Source organism: Athene cunicularia (genome assembly GCF_003259725.1).
Source record: "Athene cunicularia isolate RWA chromosome 9 unlocalized genomic scaffold, athCun1 chr9_part1, whole genome shotgun sequence".
Taxonomy (NCBI): domain Eukaryota; kingdom Metazoa; phylum Chordata; class Aves; order Strigiformes; family Strigidae; genus Athene; species Athene cunicularia.
In genome coordinates this window covers 18089749-18112940 of record NW_020799110.1, presented here as the reverse complement: position 1 = coordinate 18112940, position 23192 = coordinate 18089749, and positions in this window count along the sequence as shown.

The window sequence follows — 23192 nt, the reverse complement described above, 5'->3', positions numbered from 1 at the left end:
GAAGAGTCAAATTGGGACATTGATCAAAACTTGTGTCAACCCTGTCCAAAATGAGAGATATGGCTAGGCTACTGCTAATTTATAAGGTTAATTTAAGAATTTAATTTTAGTTTGTACCTCTAATAATCTCTGAAATGCATATTGTCTATAAAAATCACATATAAACAAATCCTTGAAACTCAGAAGCTGTGTCCCATCTGTATGTATTGCCCCAGCCCCTTCTGGACCAGGTGCCTGGAAAGCTCAAGGAGTCCAGTGAAGAAATTCTGGCTTTGTCCTCTGTTGGCATTGTTTTAATAGCTTTAAAGTATTTGTTTTGAGTACTGTTGTTTAACAGTGATACACAGGCTATGTGTGTGTGTGACTGAGGGAAATATCAGTATCACAGACTGCTCCAAAATAGTTCAGCAAAAGAGGAAATGAAGGAATTTCAGCTCTGGGATGAGTAAACTGGCACTTAAGAGCTTCTGTCCTTGTGTTAAAAATGATAAAACAACAAAATGCACACCAGTTTCAACAGCTTTGAGCTCTAGAGGATTTGGACTATACTAATCTGCCTGATTCTTAATGCTCGTTGTAAAGTACTGGGGACCTGTGTTCTAGCTGAAGAAAACATTTAAATTGCCTTTTCACTTCCAACAGGTGAAGAGTTTTGCTGAGGTCCACAGGGTGGCTTTAAACCTAAGCATGGAGAAATACCATGCTGACATCTTTACTCTTCCTGTATTCCTTCCAAGGTCACTGGGGGTTGTGACAGGGGATGGGATAGATTCAACTGCAGAGACGCTGGTCAAGTCCTTCTGTCATCAGCCACACTGGAGAGCTAGTGGCTTTTCTGCAAGTTGCTTAGCAAGTCACAGCAGTGCACCAAGCAGGCTCAGGCAACAAATGTATTTTGGGGTGAAAGACCGTATAGAGGAATGAGAGCCTGAGGGCTCCTGGGCATGAGATCAGGACTGCTGTATCCTGAGTTTAGTCAGATCCGAGGGCACTTGGGCATTTCCAGGGAATGATGGCTGTGGTTTACAGGTGGGTGAAAAGGAAGTGAGAGGTGGAGGGAAGAAAACTGGTATGGCTGGTTGCTCTGCATTTTAACCTGCAGCAAGGCTGCAGGATGGGGTTTTCTTGCCAATCCATTTTTTATTTTGTCTGTGCAAGGCAATGCATCTCACAAAGTGTGAAGGGACATGTACACAGCAAATGAACACTGGGAATGAGCCTCTGGTGTTAGCATAATTATTTTTCTTGTCATGTTGCATTGCCTAAATTGTAAACAACAGCACAACCAGCTGGTAAATTATTCAGCTTCTCTTGCACATAAGAAAAGTGGAGATAGTAAATTTTCCTGGCTTGACTTACTTGTTGCTGCTTCTTCACTGTACTCAGGTGTTGTTAAAGGGTTTCTGCAGGTCAGAAATACTGAAGCATAACTATTCTAACACTGGGCAGCACATTCCTCGCTATTTGTGAGTATTTAAATTATGGAACATAGCAGTTCCTACTTTCCACCTTCCTGAATTTAGTTTAATTCCTTCATTTTCTTCCTGGAAACCACAGACATAAGACTGCAAACTTAAATCTTATTGATAATGAGACTATGCTGAATTTATCTCTGAAAGCGATATAGGTGGCAGCTGCTTATGCCTGCATAAAATCCAGAGAAGAAGGAAAGGTTTTTGCTTTCTACTTTATTCACTCATCACTGTAACTTTCTCTTTCAAGTTAGACTGATATCACCAGCCTGTCTTTTGAAATTTCTCGGTTTAATACACGAGGATGATTAGGCTTCCAGTTGGAATTCTATATTACCTCCACTTCTCTTCCTTTAAAATACTGTGAAACAGAACTACCCCTCTGCAATGTTCTGTCACATTTTGTTTGCCTGGTTCCCTGCAGATCACAAAATGGAATGGGAAATTCACATCTACATTTGTAAAAGAGCATCCCTGCGGCATTTCTAATTCCAGTGTTGCCTGATCCCACTGTCCTAGTGCCCTGAAGTGAGAAGGATGGTTGGGAGCTCTGTGCTACACAATTCTTGACATAATAGGCTATGCTAGCAGGCTAATAAGGACACAGTGAAAAAAGCCAGGGAATCAGAGATTTAGTGGCCTAAATCCTGAATTGAAAGTCTATCAATCATTTGTTACATATAATAGTAATCTCCATCTTTTAGTTGTATTTATATAGCTTCACATCTTCCTTTTATCTTTCCTCTGAAATGTACTTTTACCTATGAAAAATTATGTACTCTAGCATGTGTGTAAATGTTATAGCTTTATTAGAAATTTTTTTTGGTAATACGATGTTCACAGATTTGTATGTTTGCTTAGGTTATATTTCTTATATTGTTTGTGTCGTGTGAGCTTTGAAAATGTTTTGTGCTATTATTAGTCTTGTAGCAGCATACAGGATGGTCATGGAAGTGTGTTTGACCACCCATGGCAATGTTGTGTTGCTTAGAAAAGTTGCAAACACCAGATATTGAGAAGAAGGCATGTAAAACCTATTATAGGCAGTATTGTAATTTTGGTATAACATTAGAGTCTTTCTAAACATGCACACAAATAATCTATGTCCAAGGCTACATCCCATGTCTTGTGAAAGATCTGGAAAATTAACTCTAATCTTGCATCTTGAACTGTGTTTTTTTTCTGAAGACCACCTTGGTTAACCACCTCTAAAGCTATATTCCTTGCTGTAACAAGTTGCAGTGGAAGAAGAATGGGCATCTGCTTTGCATTTCAGTATTCCCACACTTATATTAGTAGATCTGTGTTAAATTCTCCCTTTTCACAGGTTCAGTTTCACAAGATTTTTTTCATTTTGGTTCCTTTCCTAATCCATGTCACAGAGTATAATCCTTGCCAATGAAAATAGCATTGAAAAACCACAAAATACTGAGCCACTTAGAGTGGGAAAGTGAAAAGACAATTCTAACAAAGTATGCCTTAGAAGTGCTCATTCAAAAGATGTTAGTTTATTGGTATATTTGGATATTCTACAGGGAAGTACATAAAGGAATTGAATGTACAGGTTGTGTTTATAAAGCTGTGAAGTTTAATCACATAAACTTAAAGTGGAGATGTCACAGCAGATGGAACCTTATAGGGAGAAGATACTGTACAAATACTTGTATGAGTACTGCCAGCTGTCAATATGGTTTTGGACCACTTTACAGAGTAGCTTATCTCCCCAGTTAAGAATAAACAAATGATTAAGCAGACTAAGAATTTTGCTTTTAAAAAAGAAAAAAAACTAAAAAAAACCCAACAAAAAAAAACCTTAAGCAAGTTGAAACAGCCTCCATAGCAATCTTAAGTAGATGCAATATTTCAGATTACTTCAACAGATTTGTGCCGGTCTACCTGCATAGGATTCAGTACAGTTGACCTTTCTGCATAAAGTATACTGACTTCTATGGGAACAATCTGGTTAATATGGAAGGCATATAAAGTACCAGAGGCCCACACATATAGAAATCCTACCAGTTTTCTTGCATCCCTAAGATTGCTTTTGTATAGCTAAAAATATTTAATTTTAAATTGTTACATCTATTCACCAGTACAGCTCCCCCTATTCAGATGGTCTCTCTAAAGTTGTTTTTCGCCATGCTGTGTTTACTGCCAGCACTCAGTATTAAAGAATTATATATTTGAATCTTCTGTGAGAAATTCCATTGGATTGATCAAGCCATTTTTAGTGTGGCAGAACATCAAATATTTATGCCTCAAAAAATACAAAACCTAATTAATGTAATGTGGTGGCTCTTACAAAACTTGCTCCTTTTCATCTCACAATATATGCCTTTTGTTATAAAATCATCTTGATTCCAAATGTACCCTGTGAAACATGTTCCATGCAACATGGAAATGCATTGTTGGAAGAAGTTTTTAGTCTAAGTGGAAAAGGCACAAGCAATGAAATGCAGGGGGAAGATAGGGAAAAAGAAAAGCTTGTGTTCCCCTTGTGTTCATGAGAGAGAAGATGGTGGGAGTAGCACTTGTCCGTGTGTGTCTATATGCATGTGTGTGTGTACATCCAAAAAATTAAACATTTGATGTGTTGTTATTAACTCATGCAGAACAAGTTTTCAAAAATGCATTCAGTTCTTGAATATTTCTGTCTTTCTGAATTCAGGTATACTCCCTCAAAATTCATATAGTAGCTTTCAGAAAAAGGAAGGCTGGAATTCGCCAGGGTCCACTTGTATTTGTTGTTCCGCTCTAGTTTATCACCCTGTGTATGTGACCTATGACTACTTCATATATTCTCCCATATATCTTGTCCCTTATGCACAAATCTACTTTTCACATCACTAGCTCCAGACTATATGTGTATAGCAGACGACTAGATGCTGCTAAAACCTCTTTGACATGAAAAGAGGATGAGCCCAGATCCAGAGCATAGTCCAGCCGAAAGCACATGTAACAGTGACAGGCTAGAGTTTGTGTAATCAGCAATACCAAAACTGCTGGAAACAGAGGCAAAGATGAGGGCCATGGGGCAGCTGTAATTTGCTGAATGTGAAATCAGAATAGATCCTGATAAGGGAAAGAAGACATAAGGGAAGTTCAGACTAAATTATTTATAATGCTTCTATCTACTCAAGTTTTCAACCTGCTGGTTTCCAGCACCCTCACTGTGGTCTGTAGTTAGCTACCAAATATTAGCTAACACCTGGCTTTCACCCATCCCCTTCCAAGCATGAGATCTGAAAGCCACTGTTGTTAAATTGGTTTGGCAAGCCTGCAAGAATGTGTTTGTCCTAATTCTGGCTCTGCTGCTCTATTTCTTGTATGATCTTCAAAAATCCCTTGATTCCTCTGCTTCCTAATTCTATAAATGACCTTAATGAATGCATTACTATCAGGCAGCAGTACTGTGAAAAATTGTGTTGGTAAAGTACTCTGAAGATGTGAAGTGCAATGAACTACTGAGTATTATGACTACATGACATGGTACCCTGGTTATTTCATTGCTCTCTGTTTTTTTGGTTTTTTTTTTAACTTAAATCCTTGTTGTTCATTAGTTAAATGGTTTGTCATTGTAGAAAAATTTCAAAGCATAATTAAGAGTATTCTTAAGTAATTTGAGCTGAAATACTTTTGAGATTCAATAAGAATAATTTTGTTGCTCAGCTTTCTATACTTCGTTAACAGATATACTCTGCTGTAATAGACTGGATTTATAAAACTAACAAAAGACAGATAGGCTCCCCAAAGGCCAGCCAGTCTTGTGGTGTTATGTGCATCTGCTCTGGAGAATTGACTATGTAACGTGAATTATGATAAAATAAAAATGTTGTGCAGAAAATATTCTTCCATTATGTAGCTTACAAGTTGTTAAGAGATGATGAACAAATACTGTCATACTGTCTAGGAAAGGAACAATTGATTGAATTTGGGGGGATTATGCTTTATTCTTTTTATGGTTTGTCTTTTGCTAGTATGATTCCAATATTATAAAGTTGGTGCCTCTTTGCTTCACTAGAATAAAGCTGGTATCTTTCATTTTGGGCTCCTCTAGAAATTTATAGTATGAAATAGAAAAGCAAATTGGAAAAGAGAGACAGTGCCATTCAGTCTCTAATGACTAAATAGCTTCACCAGTGTTTATTATAAAGATGAAGTTACCTGAATAATATAACCTCACCTACAAAGGCCATACTGCCTGTACTGAAAGAATAGTGCCAGTGTGTTTCATACAATACACAGGGGATTAAAAATGAGGCAAAATATCATATCTTGTCTCAACTGTCAAGGGAGTATCAGAAATGGAATAGAACCATCTATAACCCATAGTCAAAACAAGGAACAAGATCTCTGCTTCTGCCAACACTGAAGTGAGCACTGTCAGTTTCAGGGGCTGTCAGCATTTGCTCAGGAAAATGGTGCTTTCAAAGATTAGGGAGACATGAGAGATGTTTAAGAATCCCAGCTTTAAGAATGGCTGTGTCCCAGGATTCAGGTCAAATAACAGCTTTACAAATGTTTCTTTAGCACTACTGATGATATTCAGGACGTAGGAATTGCACGGAACGTGTCTATAACCTCAAGTTCTTAGTTTTGAGAGAAAAAAATCTGTATTTAATCTAAAAGGAATGGATATAATCTGCACAAAATTATATTCGAGGAGATTCAGTGCCATAAAGAGTAACTGAGACAATTATTGAATCTGGTAATAGTAAGGGACCTAAAGAAATCAGCGCGTGCATACGTGTTTGTTGGCTTTGTGCTCATCAACCCTGAGTGTGCTCACTTAGGTTGACTTATCTCAAGCAGTAAACAAATGCTCATCTATAGCACTGCATGTCTGTCTGCAATTATATTAACAAAGCTCCTTCAATTACTTCTCTAACAACAATAAACAACTGTAGAACATAAAATAACAATGTATTGTTAATTATCACGTACTTAACCTAATAACATTATTGTATAACTATGTTTATCCTCTCTCTTGTTCTCTTTTAATTGTGTTATGAACTAAGAGGAATTCTAATGAATTGAATATTTTTGGCTTTGTTTTCTTTTGGCTTTGGTCTTGGAATGTTATTCTAGATATATGAATATTTATGAAAGGCAAGAATTACAGCATATGGAAAATAACATTATAGAACATGCAGATGGAAAAAGTTCTTCACAGGAGAAGTAATGCTGCTTCACTTAAATTTGCTGATAAGGAATCTGAGATATATTTACAATATGGTTTGAAGAGATAATGTAGATCCCAAAACAACATGTATCAGATTCTTTTCTTTGAACCAGTGTGAACACAGTAGCTCATTTAGATTTACTTTCAATAAACTGAATAGTTTTTAAATATTCTAGCTAGAGATGAATTTACTGTTAACATTTTGGGTGGAAATATGCCAAACTTCCCATTCTCAGGAGTAACTTGACCTCTTGAAAGAGTTGTTTCCATTTAACAGGAATCTGGGGTGTTTAAAGCATTTTAACGTGTATTTCTGGAAGATGGCAAATTACTTTGAGTGAAATGTGACCATCTCTTCCAGTAGGAGCAGACATTAAATTTTCTAAAAGATAAAATTATCTGAAAATATAAACCACTTAGATCTTCATCTATTCCCTATACTGAATAGAGGTTTTGTATGTAACTTTTGTATGTTCAGATAAGGCCTGCCGTACCCAGCTTAGAGATTCATCTGGTTTGCACAGAGATATGAGGTAGCATTTATGCCCTAACCACTGTAGTGTCTTCACTTCTATGTTAAGTCAATCTAGAATTCAGTTGCTTCTAGAATTCCCAAATAACTGTTTTTTAAAGTTAATTTTTAGCAGTTGTCCTGTTTCTAGTTGTGTATGTCTGGTGACCACAAGTGTCTTTTCCTCCTTTCTGCTTTTGCTCTAGCAAACACATTTTTTCTGTACATGTCAGCAGACGTGTTGCAGTGTTTTAGTTTGTGATTTGTGAAATACATCTTGTTAGAAGCAGGAAAAGCTGCCCCCAGAAGAGTACAGTTGGTGGCAGTGCAAGAAAGACAAAGGAACTGGCAGCACAGCAACACACTGCTGGGAAAGCATCTGTGCTTTAAAAAGTAGCGTGGGGAGGGAAGAGAGAGCACTGTGTGAGGTAGAAGCTGTAGCTCCTGACTTACACCTCATACAAAGCCAAGATAATAGATTAAAACACCATTAATGGTTTTAGTTCTTTTACTCAGTTCTGTTATTTTTCCTATTTTGATAGGGTTAGTAGGAACTAAATTTTTCTCTAGACTGCTAGAGAACTAAATTTTTCTCTAGACTGCTAGAGATGTACCCAGGCTCAGATGCTCAGACAGGTCTTTAGCCTAACTAGTGTCCTGACCTACCCTGGGTTGCCTTCTGTTGCTCTTTTGACCAGTCTCATTAAGTCATACCCCTCTCTGGAGTATATATAACTCTCAGCAAGACATAGCTTGATGTTTGATCTACTCTGGTGCCTTTATTCCTTTTGATGCTTCCTGTCAACATGCATGGAAGATGCTTCCTCTAAACTGATGTATTTGCTGAATGAGGCAGGGCTGTTTACTTTTTGTCTTAAACCTGTATGTATGTGGTGGGTTACAGTGGGAGAGGGCTTACATGGCTTTGCAAGCTTTTGGTTTCCCAAAGAGCACCTTGGCAGATGAAGCTCTGGAGAAAGCCTTGATTTTTTTCTGATGGCTGTAATTATGGTCACAAGCACTGGGGTACAGTACGCTGAAAGGACAGCTTCTTTAGTATCCCAGCTAGTTATGAAGAGTTCAACATGGAGTGGTCCATTTGTGATGCCAGTTTTACAAGTAAAAGGCAGGAGTGGAAACCATGACTTAAAGCTCTAAGAGCCTTGTGCTTTTTCTCTGTCATACAGAAGTGTCCCATGGAAAGACTGTTCGACAGCTTTCACCTTCCACCCACCTTCCTCAGCCTGGTACTTTGGCTTCTGCAAAATCACCAAGCACAACCAACCCAACCCCTGTCCCAATCCCCACAAACAGTGCAGAAATCTCTGATGAGCTGTTTTAAACTGCAGAATGCTTTGCACTTTTTTTTTTTTCTAAAAGTACTTTGTGAAGAACAGTAACTTTTAAACTATATAATGTCATTAGGTAGGAGATATGTTTGCATAGCTCTGATATGTCTTTAATTTTTGTATTTTTCTTGTGCTTTTTTGTTGATTTTTTGTTTGCTTGTTGGTGGTGTTTGATGAAATTTAGGCTACACAAACCCTGCAGTTAATTGCAGTTCTCTGTCTGCATCATTTTTCTCTAATATAGAGCCCAGGATGAAAAGCAAGTGGGCTACACAAGAAATGTGAATGCTGAGTAGAATGTTTAAAATATTTACTTCTGAAGTACTTTTACAAAATGGAAGAAATAACACAGAGAAAAATCCTTTTCCTGTCTATAACAGCAGAATTGTAATGACGTTTAAATTCTACTATTCATTGGGCAGCCTTTTCTTTCCCACTCTGCCTCTTAGCATTTGTTATGCCTGTTATAAGGACATTAGATTCACTTTTAGAAAATTTAATTTGCTTCAAAATCACTAACTGTACAGCTAAATTTAACTTACTATTTACTTTTTTTTTTTTTTTTTTAGGAACTCCCCAGTGTTGTATTTGGTATCCTTATTTTGAGAATAGACTAGAAAGCAACTTGTCAGGACTAACTGGCTGAATTTCTCAGTAACTGAAAAGGGACCTTTGCAATAGGAATGGATTATTTGTAATGTGTAGGCATGTGACTGAATGTGATAACACCACATCAACAGAACAAGTCACTGATCTTTAGGTATGATAGTAAATGTAGGTGTAATAAATGACCATATATTTGTTTTCTTAGCATTGATGCTGTATTTTAGGAATAAGCAGTCTTTTAAATTTGTTCCATGCATGGTTAAATCTTTATTGGTTACATATAACAGGCATAAGCTAACCTGTAAGTATAAGCAAATGAATAATTTAGGTGAAATCTAGATGTTAATATAATTCTTAAAAGAAAAATTGGTGAAAACTGTTGATAATTCAAGTTTGTAGGCTTTGTTTGGCTTTAGTCAACGTGAAATTGGTGTATGATCAGAACTGAATTCAGCAGCTTTTCCTCTTATACAAGAAAGTGAAAATAGCTGTTTAATTTAATTTAAAAACCCCAAATTTCATCTGTTATCTAAGTTGACAGTGGAGAAAATCAGATTTCCTTCATATCCTTATACCTAGCAATAGTAAATTTAGAGCAAAATTAAATGTCCAGTTTTGACATTTTATGTTGCATAACTGAAGGTCTGCAATTCAGAAGACATCCTGTCCTTTTTCTGCTGGGGACTTAAGAAGATAGATGTTTCTGAGAAATATTTTAAGGTAATTTCCTTATACCTGAACGTGGGAAGGTATTTGGAAGCCTGAAATATTGCTCTCTGTGCTGTCCTTGCCTTGTACATACTAAGGTAAATAATACATGCAAGCCTCTATGTTACTATGATTTGAAAGGCTCTTTCAATAAAAAGTGCTGTTGGGTGCCATCTTCTGAGCTATCAATTGTCTATTAAAACAAAAGATTTTAACATATCTATTTCTTTGCAAGTAAATAAATACATACTTTTAAATTTTGCTTCAGTAATGTAGCTATTCTGTAAGAAATTAATAGAGTGGCATGTGATAAACAAAGACAGCCATAGTAACTGTGGTGTCCCTTATAGCTATTTCCTAGCAAGATTTGTTTTTAGATAGAAGGCTGGCATTCAGCTTTCATCACAGTTGCCCTGTTGCTACAGGGATGTTTTGCATATGTTGTGTAGAAAGCTGACATGTAGAGAGGCCAGCTTCTACATTGCCTTTCAGCTATCTTCTTAGTCTGTGGAGAAAACAGATGCATTTTTAATCCTTTCTAGCTATTCATTGCAAAGTGACAGTCCGTATTATGTAGGTGAAAGGGAGGACAAAGCCTTTATATATTTACTTAGATTTCTTGGTATTTTTTTTAATAACTCTGATAAGGCTGCTGATTTTTGTCAGTCTTTATAATTTAAAATATTTTCAAAGCAGACCTGACAGTTCTCTGGATCAAAAAAAAAGAGAACTGATTGACAGTGTGTTATAAAAATTATTGAAGCAGCAAGTATGTATGTAGTCTGTATTTTCTACAAAGGAAGGGACATATGCACACATTCAGCTAATTTATGTCTCTGTTGTGAACATCTAATGAGTGTTTTTTTATGTCAACAGTAAAGCTTGATTTCATACTTCCACTTACATAGTACAGGTGATTTCTGCCCTGTCACCATTTCCATTGCTAAGTGGGTTTTTTACAGAGAGTTGGTTTGAAGTTGTTGGAAAATTTCATGCAAGTTCTAACCCTCTTAATTTGCTTTTGAGAAGAGAGAAACTATTTCATATACAACTTTTGTTTTGGAAAGACTAGTTTATCTCAGAAAATCCCTCTCACTGGATAGAGCTAGACAGATAACACAAAGTGCTTTTCCTAGGTGACCAGCCATAGATCTTAAGAAGAGGTTCCACTACAGTCCTCTGAAATACACTTCACTTCAAAAACTCTATGTCAAAGTGAATCTGAGAGAAACAAAAATGTTGTCAGGGTTTATTTTTCACGAAATACTGGAAAACTCTAGATGTATGGAATTGACTAATAAATAAAGTATTTAGAAAAAATATTAAGATACCATAAATTATTTATTGAAGGAAGTTGAAATTTGCATCTGAGAAAAAAGTGGCTGGGTTTTTTTTTTTTTTTTTTTTGTCTGTTACAGCATCCATTTCCAGAGCTCTCACTGCTGCTCCATATGACCACAGTTAAACTATTCTGTCTTGAGGCTTCCACCTTAGCTCTCTTCTGGTCATCGCAGTTTTCACATGGAGGCTCTTCAGGGACGTCATTAGGAAAACTTTTGGAAATATTCTCTGGTTACTGAGTGCCCTTTCTATTAGTAGAAGAAACAAAGAGAAATGTTCTTCAGCTTAATGCTTTATCATGCTGCTAATGACTAAAGGGGCTGTGATTTCTGAATTCTTTTGTGGAAAGTAAATTTTGGCAGTTTTTTACTTAAGAAAAATTAGTAGTTCTCTTAAATTTTTTACATGTGCAGTCAGAGATATGAAAGATAACATACTGAGATCTGCAAACTAGATGTACATTATTCTAAAGCCAGGTTATATATATTATACAGTGTTACACTGAAAGTCATCTCAGGACTTGTCTCTCTTTTTCCATGCTCTCATACAGTTAAAACCAGAGTTTGTCCCTCTTTGAAGTAGAGCATTATGTAAAGGTAGAAAGCAAACCCCTTTTCCAGTTGCCTGGAAGCACTACTAGTTTAGATTTTTGGGTTGATTTTGGGTTTGGTTTTTTTTTTTTCACCTTGTCATTTATGCATTGAGTCTCATTTGGACAAGGGAAAAACTCGACTTCAGTGATGTTACCATCATGAAAAACAGATTAGGGTTTCAGAATGAAACGTGACATGAAGAAAAAGGAGAAAAATCCTTTTTACCAGATTCCCTTTATGAAAGATAAATTTGCTTGAAAGAGAAATTATTATCAGGGAAGTATCTGTGATGTTTTCCCAAAGAAATCACAAGTGATTTTGATAGAAAAGAGTGCTATGTCAGTGCAGTGATAGTTTATGAAAATAACAACTGTAAGATTTCTTAATATATAACAAGGCTGGGACCAACAACGAAGTTTTTAGGTTCTGTTTTCAGGATGTGTGTATGTGTATATGCATGTATGTGTGAGAGACAAATGGATTTTAAAGTATGCATTCACATATATATTTAGTTATAACTGAAGAGTAACTCTAGCCTAGGATCCTATACACTTCATTAGTGCTTTTGCAAATCATGGCCTTTGTTAATTTCTCTTTATACAGCTATAAACGGCTGAAATATGCAAAAAAATATGATTCCTTTTCATCCATTCCATTTGATTCAACACAAGAACATAAAGGCATGTTTCCATAGCTAAAGAAAAATATTTATTTGCTGCAAGAGTAGCCAATCTTGTCTGGTGAGGATGAACAAACCATTTCCTATTGTCAGTGTGTTGAGACATGGAAATAGCCAAATTGTAGGTTTTGTACATGTATCATCTAAGAATACCTCCTATGTTTGCTAGAACAGGCATGAGATGGGAAAATTTAAATATTTTTAGAATACTCTGTTTTAAATAATTCTTTTCTCCAAATGGTCAAACCCACAAAATGTTTCAAGGAAAGAGCTTTCCAGAAGAAAGCCAGCTGCTTTCCTATTTGCTTGATGAGAGCGGGGAAAAATGGTGTTGCACTGACTTATGGAGGAGGAAAAGCAGAAAGCCTCTTTAATATATTTCTGAAAGCTGCAGAAAAGCCAAATGGGATTCTCATCTACTTTTGGTTATGAGTCAAAGGCCCTAAGCCTTCCCAGTTGGGCCAGAGAGCAAAATGTAGGCTTGTCACTGGCTGTTAATAAATAAAGAAAAAAATGGGAGAAGGATCTATTCTATCCCAAGTGCATGTCTGGGCGAAGGTGGATCCTGCTGTTCGTCTTCACAGCAGGCCATAGTATATTATTAGCATACTTCTGATCAGCTAGTGGGTTTTGTAGATGAAGAACAGACTTTTTGTCTGAAAAGCGTGGTTGAACAAACAAACACACACAAAAATGTTACTTCTGTTTGCTAATGTAAACAGAGAAGAAAAGAAGAGGGTCATGGCAGGACTATAGATAAAGTCAGCATTTTAAATTAAATTACTCTCCCTCGCTCCACTTCCCTGAGCACCCTGGCACAACAGCTGACAATAAGCATTTTCTATCAAAACACTTAACATCTGCAACAGCAGTGTCAGTGCTGGAATACATTTGTGCAGTGAGGTTTAAGCAAAACTGTTATAAACTGACTTCTTAAAATTGGCTGAGTCAGAGTTCCCAATTTCTTTATTTAGCAAGCGGCAACAAGCAAAACAACGGCCCGCACCTCTCAAGGAATTTTGTCTTAATTTTATACTACAAAGCATTGCATATTCATTAAATGCCTATACATATACATTACCTCAACCCGCCTACTCCTGCTTCATATGGTAATTCGCTTATCAGTCCTTTACGCTTGCGCAGATGCTGCTGAAAATTACGGGTCAGGGTCTTCAAATCATGGGAGGTGGTCTTTGGGAGGAAGGCTGTAGGTACTCCTCACAGTGTACTTTTCACCCTTCGCCTGAAATGTGATGATTTTACAAGCTTGCAGTGCTCTTATCAGTCTAGGCTTATTACTGGTCTTGAGTAGGGAGATTTATGGACGTCCTTGTTCATGCTTTTGTTCCCCCCCCCCCCCCTTTCTTTCACGCTTTTACACAATATCATTTTATCATGTTAGTTCAGTTAAGCACTTGCTGTTAGTTCTATATAATGTGCAATAGTTCATATGACAGTTCACCTGTCCATTGTCTTTTCGCTGATTTTGATGAACAAACAGTGTACCGTCCATCACAAAACCAACATGTTTTAGGCCTCTAAAGCTGCAAGCTGCATCCAGCTCATACATGTGCCCATTCAGGCTGAGCTCCAGCAGCTCACCAGCATGCGGGAAAGTGCTGTTCTGCAGCCGGAGGTGCAAGGAGAAGATGTGCAGAAGGCCTGTCCGAGCTAGCCCAGCGCTGGCTGTTTCTGATGCCCCTGGTGCAGTGGGCAGCGTGTGTGTGGTTCAGTGGTGCTGTATGAGGCTGGCAGGGCTCTTCAGGGTGACTGCTTGTTCTGCAGTTCAGGCTGCAACATTGCTCTGCTGGGTTACCCGAGCATATTCTTTTGCAGTTTTGCCTCTCTTGCACTGTATATGTGTGCTCTATTTGTTATTCAAACTAATCGTATGTTGTACTTCGGATATGGGTCTGAAGTTATAGCCGTAAGATGCACTTGTTCCTTGGGAGACTCAGTAGATCTTGTCTCAAAATACTTGCTTATTTTATACACATGATAAAATGAGTAAAAAAAGGCATGTGTGTTAATTTGAAAGTCATATGTAATAGCTTATGTAAGGAAGTGCACAGGGTTTGTCCATGTAGTAAACTTTCATGAAAGTCAATAGTAGATTTATCTGGAAAATAAATTAATAGGAAATGTAGTGCTTGACCAACTGATCATTTTATTCATCTTAAGGAGCTTTTATTAACACAGTATTGAAGTGACTGTCCACTTACTGATTTTGAACTTTTGTTGCCCAGTTTCCATGTTCAGGAATTGTTTTCCACATGTGGTTGCTGCCTGCAGTCATTTGCCTTAAAACGGACCGAGTAGGTAACTGGAGTTCACACAAGAGAGACAGTCCCAGAAGAGCACTTGGGTGTTTTGTTTTCTCACTCCCTATTCCTTCTGGTGGAGGTAGAGGGGCTCTGTGTTCTGTCACAGAACTATTTCTTTTTTAAATAAACATTATGTAGGTACCAGAAGGACACAAGAATTGACCTAATTGCTCATCATTTGGGTCTTGGAAGAATTTGATATCTTGGTGCAAGATATTAAAGAAAAGATACTTTCTTTTGGAAATAAAGCTTTTGCTTTCCTTCTCTTTTGCCTCTTTTTTTCTTTCTTCTTTTTTTTTTTCTTTTTTCTTTACCTATGTCAAACATTTATCCTTCATCTGATCAGTTAAAGCTCTTTGAGAAATGCCCTGAATTTGCTCCCTGGTGGAGAAATCATCAGAGTGTGTTCATATTAAGTAAAGATTAGAATTTTGCAGCTGACTGAACATAAGAGCAAATGCACTGTTCATATTAATTAGCAATAATTTTCCCAAACTAATTTCACAGAAATTGATCCTAAACCTACACAATAAAATCATGCCTTTAAATCTCCATAGAGTTGTACTAGTAAATATTTTAGATGGAAAATCTTAAAAGGTGCTCAACATCAATACTAAAGCATAATAGAAAAAGCAATAAATTCCAAGGTATGTCTATAAGTAAGGTTGAACAGATTGATTGCACAGATTTTAGGAAAAAATAATTCTATTTGTTTATCCAGTATTCTCTTAATTCTGCTCCAGCTGAAGTCAGTGAATCTGAGCTGCCAGTGCAATTAGGGGGAGTTGAATTAAGCCTGTCTGCTGGTGTGCATAAGTGGAATAAGAGCGCAGGAGAAGTTCTTTCTTCGACAGTTTTTTCTGATTCTGTGATTTATTATTTCAATAGTGGAAGAATGAGATCACTTCTAAAGGGTGGCAGAGTACATCTTGGGAAAAAAAAAAATGTAATTGCACACACCGTCAAAGTTAGCAGATAATATAGCTGATGTACTCTGTACCTGCTGTTGTGGAATGTGAGAAATTAAGGGATTCAGAGTAAGAGGAAAGCTAACAGGGATGTTTAAAGTCTGTTATTGCTGTGCTGGTAGGTGTATTTGCCATGAGGAAAACTGCTGACTGTTCTGTGTTAGAATATGGTCTGCTTACCAGTTACAATGAGGGACCTACATGTTTATCGCGAGCTTGGTTGATAGTGTTAATTTAATGTGTGAATATACCAATTTTATCAAAGGCTCTTCCTTGCGTCAGACTCTTTCTGATACTTGATTTTTTCTGGCTTTTTCCGCTTGTTATTTAATGCTCTCTTTGCTGGCTATCAGTTGAAGAGAAGCAGCCATCCAAAGGGGTATGCTGCTGAAGAACTTGGCTGTTTCTCTGCCTTCACTTGTAACACCTTTCTGTTGCTTGATTTTCTCCCTGTTTCTTTATCTCAGATTATTGAGATATGGATCAAGAAGATATTTACCTTCTGTCTCCCACTATCACTGAATCATTCTTTTAGTTTTAGAAGGAAATATATCTGAAGAAGAAACAAAAAATCCATACGTGTTTATGGCTAGTTTCTCTTGGTTGTGCCATTAATGAGCATTCAAAGCAACAGCAATACATGACTAGGAATTACAATTACCTCCCAGGTTTTTTGCACTTCTAGTGCTAAATCAGTATTCTATATAACTGTAAATCAGCTAGTTACCAGAAGCTGCAGCAGAAAGGGGCTGATAGAACTCCAGAACAGAGGCATATTAGGACTCTAGTGTTTTCCTATTTTTGCACAATCACAAAAGAATAGGCATTTAGGTAGTCATAGAATACATGCCACTGATTCACCTTTCTTTCTTTTCCTTTTAACCCGTATTTTTTACTTGACTTTCTTATGCCACTAAGTCAATTACCTAAGTTGAAATGCAGTTTTATTGAATATTACTCTTCTGTCCAGTAGAAGCTATCCCCTAGGTGAAACAGAAGACTTGTGCTTCCACATGACTGTGACAGAATCCTTGTCTGTAGGGTTTTTTTTAACCATTAGCTTTGTTATATTCTGACTCATAAATCACCCAGAAATATGTTGATACAGTTATCCTTACATAGTGCAACATGAATTTGGCTGTTACTGCAAATATATGTATTCCCTGGGAATTGTTCTGCTCCTTCTTAGGACTTGGTCATTTCCAATTATAAAGTCGTTGTTTCTGTGCTTTGGACCTAGTAAGTTCTAGTGGTATGAATTTTCTTTCTCCACTGATGCCTCATAGTTTTGGCTAGGGGAATGAGTAATGTAGTCATCCCAGTTAGCTGGGGAAGAAGCTTAGGTCTGATATTCAGGTTTTGACACCTGATCAGATAAATCAGTGCAAAACAACTGAGATACTGCCTGCTGGGCCAGGACTGCAGGAGCTGCTTCTATTTTAAGAAGATACACAGTACATTTAGCATACTGATGACAGCACTGCAACTGGCAGTAAGTCAAATGATCTTTTCTAGGAAAAGCAGTTTCAGGTGTCTGAAACCAGCACACCAACGTTCTTGTTAGCTTTTATTACACATAAAATGATACTGAGAAGGTAAACTGAAGTTGTAATGTTAGGACAGGTCACAGGGATCGTGTGTGTGTGTGTGTGTGTGTGCTAACAAAAGGGTGCCAGTTTTTCTAGACACACTTTTGCTTCTCTGTAATATTAGCACATACATTGATGCTTTTAGCCAACACTGTGTACACTCTATGGGGAGAATAAAAAAAAACCCTTGGGTTTTGTTTAACTTTTTTTTCTGATGGAGTACAAGAATGTTGTGAGTCTTACAGCTTACTGCCCGAGGTCCGGAACAAACAGACTGTTTGTTAATGAACATGCATAGGACCAACTGATTATTCTAGCGTTAATTAGACCTCCACTTTCTCACATGCTAATTGCAGGGTCAAATCAGGTAACTCAGCTGCCTGAACCTCTGATTTACATAGGGTTTGTAGGATTTAGGGCAACCTAGCCGAATGACACTTGTAGCTGCACATAGCCCAGGGAGAAAGAGGTAATTGTTGTATAGAAATAGCATGCAGAAAAAGTCACTCTCATCATCAGCATTCAAAGCTGTCCCTGAGTTGAAGGGAGGGATATGATTTGCAGCTTGGGTATACTTTTTCATTTCCTGAAAAATACAAAACCACAACCAGTATGACAGGAGAAAGGCAGATAAAAACCCAGGCAGTGTGGGAGGGAATAATTAGGTCTCTAGTTTGTCTTCATATAAGAGCACCTACAGAAAATGTATTTGGTCTGATGGTCTCTCTAAAGGCATCTCAAAGACAAACTTGAAGAACTTTTAGAAATCTTTCTGTCCCCGGCTGCTTTAAGGGAGAGGCTGGCATGTAAATGTTTTGATATTTTTTCTGCTTTGGAAGCAAAAAATGTTAATGTGTCTATAGGTGGGAAATCATTGTTGCATTATCTCTTGACACATACTGTCTGTGACACCCAGATCATGCAATATTTGTGTCTTGATGAACTCTAATGCTAAAAATATGATGAAGACAAGCTCCAAGTAGATACAGAAAGTATTTTTTAATATAGTAGCTAGAGGAAGGTATTTATGGAGTTTAAGCTGCATAGTGTTTAAAAGTGTACTGCTAGTCTGCAATGTGAACCAGAAAGTGATGACAGTATTAAATATGTTTCACCTTAAATCTAAATGAACAGGGCCAGAAGAGTAGCAAATGTGTATGGTATGAACTCCTCTGCAGGTGCCCCAAGACCCTAATCTGTTCTCTAATTCATACAATTAGGAAGATGCAGGTGTAGGAGAAATAGCAGGTGTAAGGTGGGACAGAGGACAAGACGGAAGGAAAGACAATAAGTTGTTTTGTAGGAGCGAATGTCCTAGTCCTTCAGGAAAGAGACAAAAAATACAGCGGAGGAGACATCAGCTTTGGGCAGGGAAAGGGAGAGAAAGAAGACAAGAGAAAATTTCTCTCTTCTGCCATCTCCTATCTCCTGAAAGTGTTATTTGCTCCCTGGAGCACCAGGGGTCTTCCTAGGCTTCCCATCTCTTCCCGTCAGAGCCTGTTTTGCAGAGCATCCTTGAGACAGGAAAAAATCAGTTGTGTTGCTAGGTAAAGATGCTGCTGAGCAGGGCTGAGCAAACCAGCACTGCTGCCCCAATTCGTCCCAGCTTGTATCCAGGGAGAGCTATTTGCTGCCCACTCCTGCTGCTTTTGCTCTGAAGAAAGAGATGAAAGTTTGCTTCCTCTTGTCTCTGCACCTGCTGTTCAGCAAAGGTCTGAGGAGACAGTAATGTCCATCAGCTCAGCCATTTGTCCTGGGGTACTAACTTCCCCTGCCTAGGAAAGTCTGAGTGTGATTTTGGCCCTTCTGTAAGCTTCTAGCAAATTATTCTATCCTCACTTCTGAAAGTAAGAAGGGCTGTTCAGTATGGCAGTTCTGGTGAAAGCAGAATTTTACTCCATGTTTTAGTTTTGTAACTTCAAACTTCTGCAAGATGTTCACAATTCAGAAAAATATTAGAAAATTCTAGGGCCATGTTAATTCTCTGTTCTGCTAACTGAATCTGTTAAATGGATCTTGCAGGTATCCTTAAAGCTACATGTGTTATGCTTCAGTCCAGAGAGCAGAAGTGAAACTCAGACCTGAATAAGGTAAGTCATCGCTGCGTAGATTGTATGCCACATTGTAGATCTACTTTAATGTTGAACTGTGTGCTTACAAACCAACTCTCAAATAACCAAGTACTCAACTAATTATGCATACCTTTTTAGGGTAATGTTTTGGGCAAATGGTCAATTTTTTTTGGTCCTTAAAATCAGATGAGATGTTAGCAAATAAAAGAAGAAAATGGGTTTTACACTATTCCAGTAGTGAACTTGTGCAAATCATGTTTCAGAGTTTACCAGGCAGAATCTAAGGTGAAATTACAAAGCTAAGGCCTCGCTACTAAGGATATTTAGATATGGATGTTTCATCTGTACTTATTGGCCTGTTAAAGTGCATTAAAACAGTTTATAAAATACTTAACATCTCAAAAGATCTTGTTCCATGCTACTGAAGGGCTGAAGTGCTTTTAGCAGAATGACTGCCTGGGATGACAGGTGACACTCACAAGCTTTTGACCAGCTATTTCTAATGTATCTTCAGGCAGCAAGAAGCATTTGTATAGTATCAATGTGGGACACATGACAAGCTCAGCATAATTTTTCAATTTCTGAGGGTCTCTGGAGTGAATTAATAAGGCTATTGCTGCGTTTTAGTGTTTCTGTTCAATAATCTTCGTGAAATTTTATGATAATATGCTGTTCTGTGTCAAAAGCGAAGGGGATCAAGTAAAATAATATTGCAAATAAAACTAAGAGCTTCATTCAGGCAGATGATAAATTAACAAACTTTTTTGAAATTATAATCTTTGTTTTCATCACCCTTTACTTTTAAATCTTTACTTTTTAACACTTTCAGTGAAATAACTGAAATGCTTACTAGATAGAAATCAGAGAAAATTATCAACAGGAAGATATGAGATTAGTGCTGGCTGTGACAAGTTTAGAAGATTTAGCTGGGGGATTGTTATACCTGAAGACACTGCAGGATGTAATTGTTTTTGCCTCAGTACTCTCAAAGATTGAAGAAGGAAATCCCATCACTTTAGTACAGTTGGTCTTTTCCTCTTCATAGGATGGTAATTACTTGTGAACATATAATAGGAGATAGGTCTGAACCAGAACCATAGATCTGCACTTTGAAAAAGTTTCATCTTGGTCAAAATTTTGGTTTTACTTCATCTGTACAAAAAGACAGTGAAAGTTACAATGGCTTTCAGCTTTCTCATAGAGGTGACAAAGTTGTCTGAATAGGTACCCTTGTTCCTGTTTGTGACTTTTGGTCTTGTCCCTGCCAACTCACAACTGACACTGTGCCATTCCATCACAGCATGTTATCTGTTTTGTCATTTTTTATTGCTTAGATAAATTTAGAACCTTTTAGGATGTCCCACAGGGTTTCATTGCTACCTGTTGTTATGAGGTAATCCTGAACTGCTTTCAGTCTTTCATGTGGCACAGATTTGTGGCAATGTTTTCTGAAGAGATTAAGACTCATCAGATCAAATGAGGTGCTGCAAGTGTGTGTGTTCCTCAGAATGCCTACCAGGATTAAGGGCTTAACTTGGATAGACAAGTCACTGTACTCAGAAATATTGGTACAAATGAATCCAGAACTCTATTCTGCTATTTTTCCAAGCTACAGGAGCTTGTTTCCAGGGGCATCCATCTTACGTGAGCTACTTCAGAGCAGGATTTAAAATACAAAGAAACATCAAACAAAAATAAATTTAATAAAAGATGTCATGGAAATGTATCAGTTGCAAAGAAAGTGGGACCTGATAAAATTCTTGTAACAATCCTGTATAATTTTTTCTTTACTCTTAAGGTTACTGATTTCTATGTAGGAACAACAGAATGTTTGATTGATGCATCTCCCTTAGTTCTACAAATATATTCAAAAGATTGTTATAATTGAAGTAAAGGGTGCAAGAGATTTCTACTCATAAGTACCTATGTTTATGTAAACTGAATGACAGTTCAGATGCACTTAATGTTTAATTTCTAACCTATGAACAAATGTAATGCTGTTTGGAGATCAGCAGTGTTTTCTTACCTTAGTAAGCAAATGGTTGTTAGTGTATGAAGTGAGTACTTGAGAATGCAGCAAATATTTCTTGGTACTCTTGATTTTCTTCAGCTTCCTACGATAACATAGACCAGGGGTTTGGTATAAAATTGCCATGTTTGATTCACATTGAATTATCCTGTAGATTGGCAGTATGAAAAACTGATCGAATGGGGTATACTAGTCTTTATCACAAGAGAAAGAGTGTATCTTACACAGTATTTTCTGTAAAAGCCTGATGAAATGTCCATAAATTAATTACCACATTGTGAAGTCTACTTAAAACCTCTGTTCTCTGATTGTCTCCCAAAATGGGGTCAAACAACTTAACTTTGAACAGCCATCTCCTTGGCAAACAGTGATTCTCCTTTAACTGTCAAGTACTCTACTAATAAGTAGCTGCTTACAGAAGCTGTATTTTTTTACAAAGGAAATCATATATACTTAGGAGTGTTGGAGGCTGAAACACTAATGGTGTCTGAGAGAATATGGAAAAAAAACCCAAACCAAACCCCCAAAAAAGCAACAACAAAACAGGTCAAAACTTGAGCCAAAATTTGATGAGTTTCAAACTTACGATGTTTGTTTGGAATTGTTTTACACCTGTGGTACAACACAGATCAAACTCTTACTGTTTTTTCTGTAGATGAACAAGCTTGGTCTTTAACTGTGGAATAGTGTTCACACTGTGAGTTACCCAACTCTTCACTGTTCCTCTCATCCTGCTCAAATACTGATGAGATTAAATCTTTTCATAAGAACGTTCCCTCTCAATGGAAAGACATGTATAAAGAATGATTTATATCTGTATTATGCCCTAGTGGGGGGGCAAAGAGAGAAAATGTATGTTGTAGGCAAACCACAGCCTCTTAAAATATTTTAGAAGCCCTAATGCAGTATTTAAAGGCAGGGTTCCAAGGATGTTTCCAGGAACAACTATTTGGATAAAGGAACATGCAGGCAAAAACAGTCCACAGTTTTCTACAGTGCTCATGTAAGATCACAGTTCTTGTAAATTTTCTTGGACACTCTTTCCATCCATTGGCAGGTTTTGGATTATACTAGGATTTAAACAGTAGAATTAAATAATCAGGAAAAATAAGCATGCTGTTTAATGATACATGTATTGACACAGAGGGAAGTTATGAGATAGATTTCCATTTCTAATAAAAATAATAAAATGAAATAAACTTGATGGATTAACAACAAGAAGTAAAAGCAAAAGAAGAAACTTGAAGTGAAATAAAAGTATTTGATAGTGATGGTGACTTTATATTTTCACATGCTATGGGAGTTATTAGTCTGAGTGCTTTTTATATTGATGTCTCATTGCATATGTTCATATGGGTTCAGCCCAATGAAGTGTGTGCATCTCAACCCATCTTTCGAGATTTAATAGTTGAATCTTTCAAGTTTAATCTTTTAAGATTTAAAAAGTGAGATGCAAGAAACCAAAGCAGTAGACTGAGGAGCAGCTGCTCTTGTAAGAGAAAAGGTGGGAGAAATCAGAAGAGAGCAAATGAATAGTGAAATGTTTTAGTCATGGCCTTCTCAGGAACCTGGGTGATTTCTGAAGAGTGAGGAAATGATAGACTAGATGACAAAAAAATAAGACCTTATCAGAATGTCTCCTTTACGGAATTATAAGATGTATTATATCAGTGAGCCATTTTCAACTTCATTGAATTTTCCAAACAATTCTCAACTTTTCCCCTGAGAAATACCGTAATTATTTTTAGCAAGTCTGCATCCTAATCTTT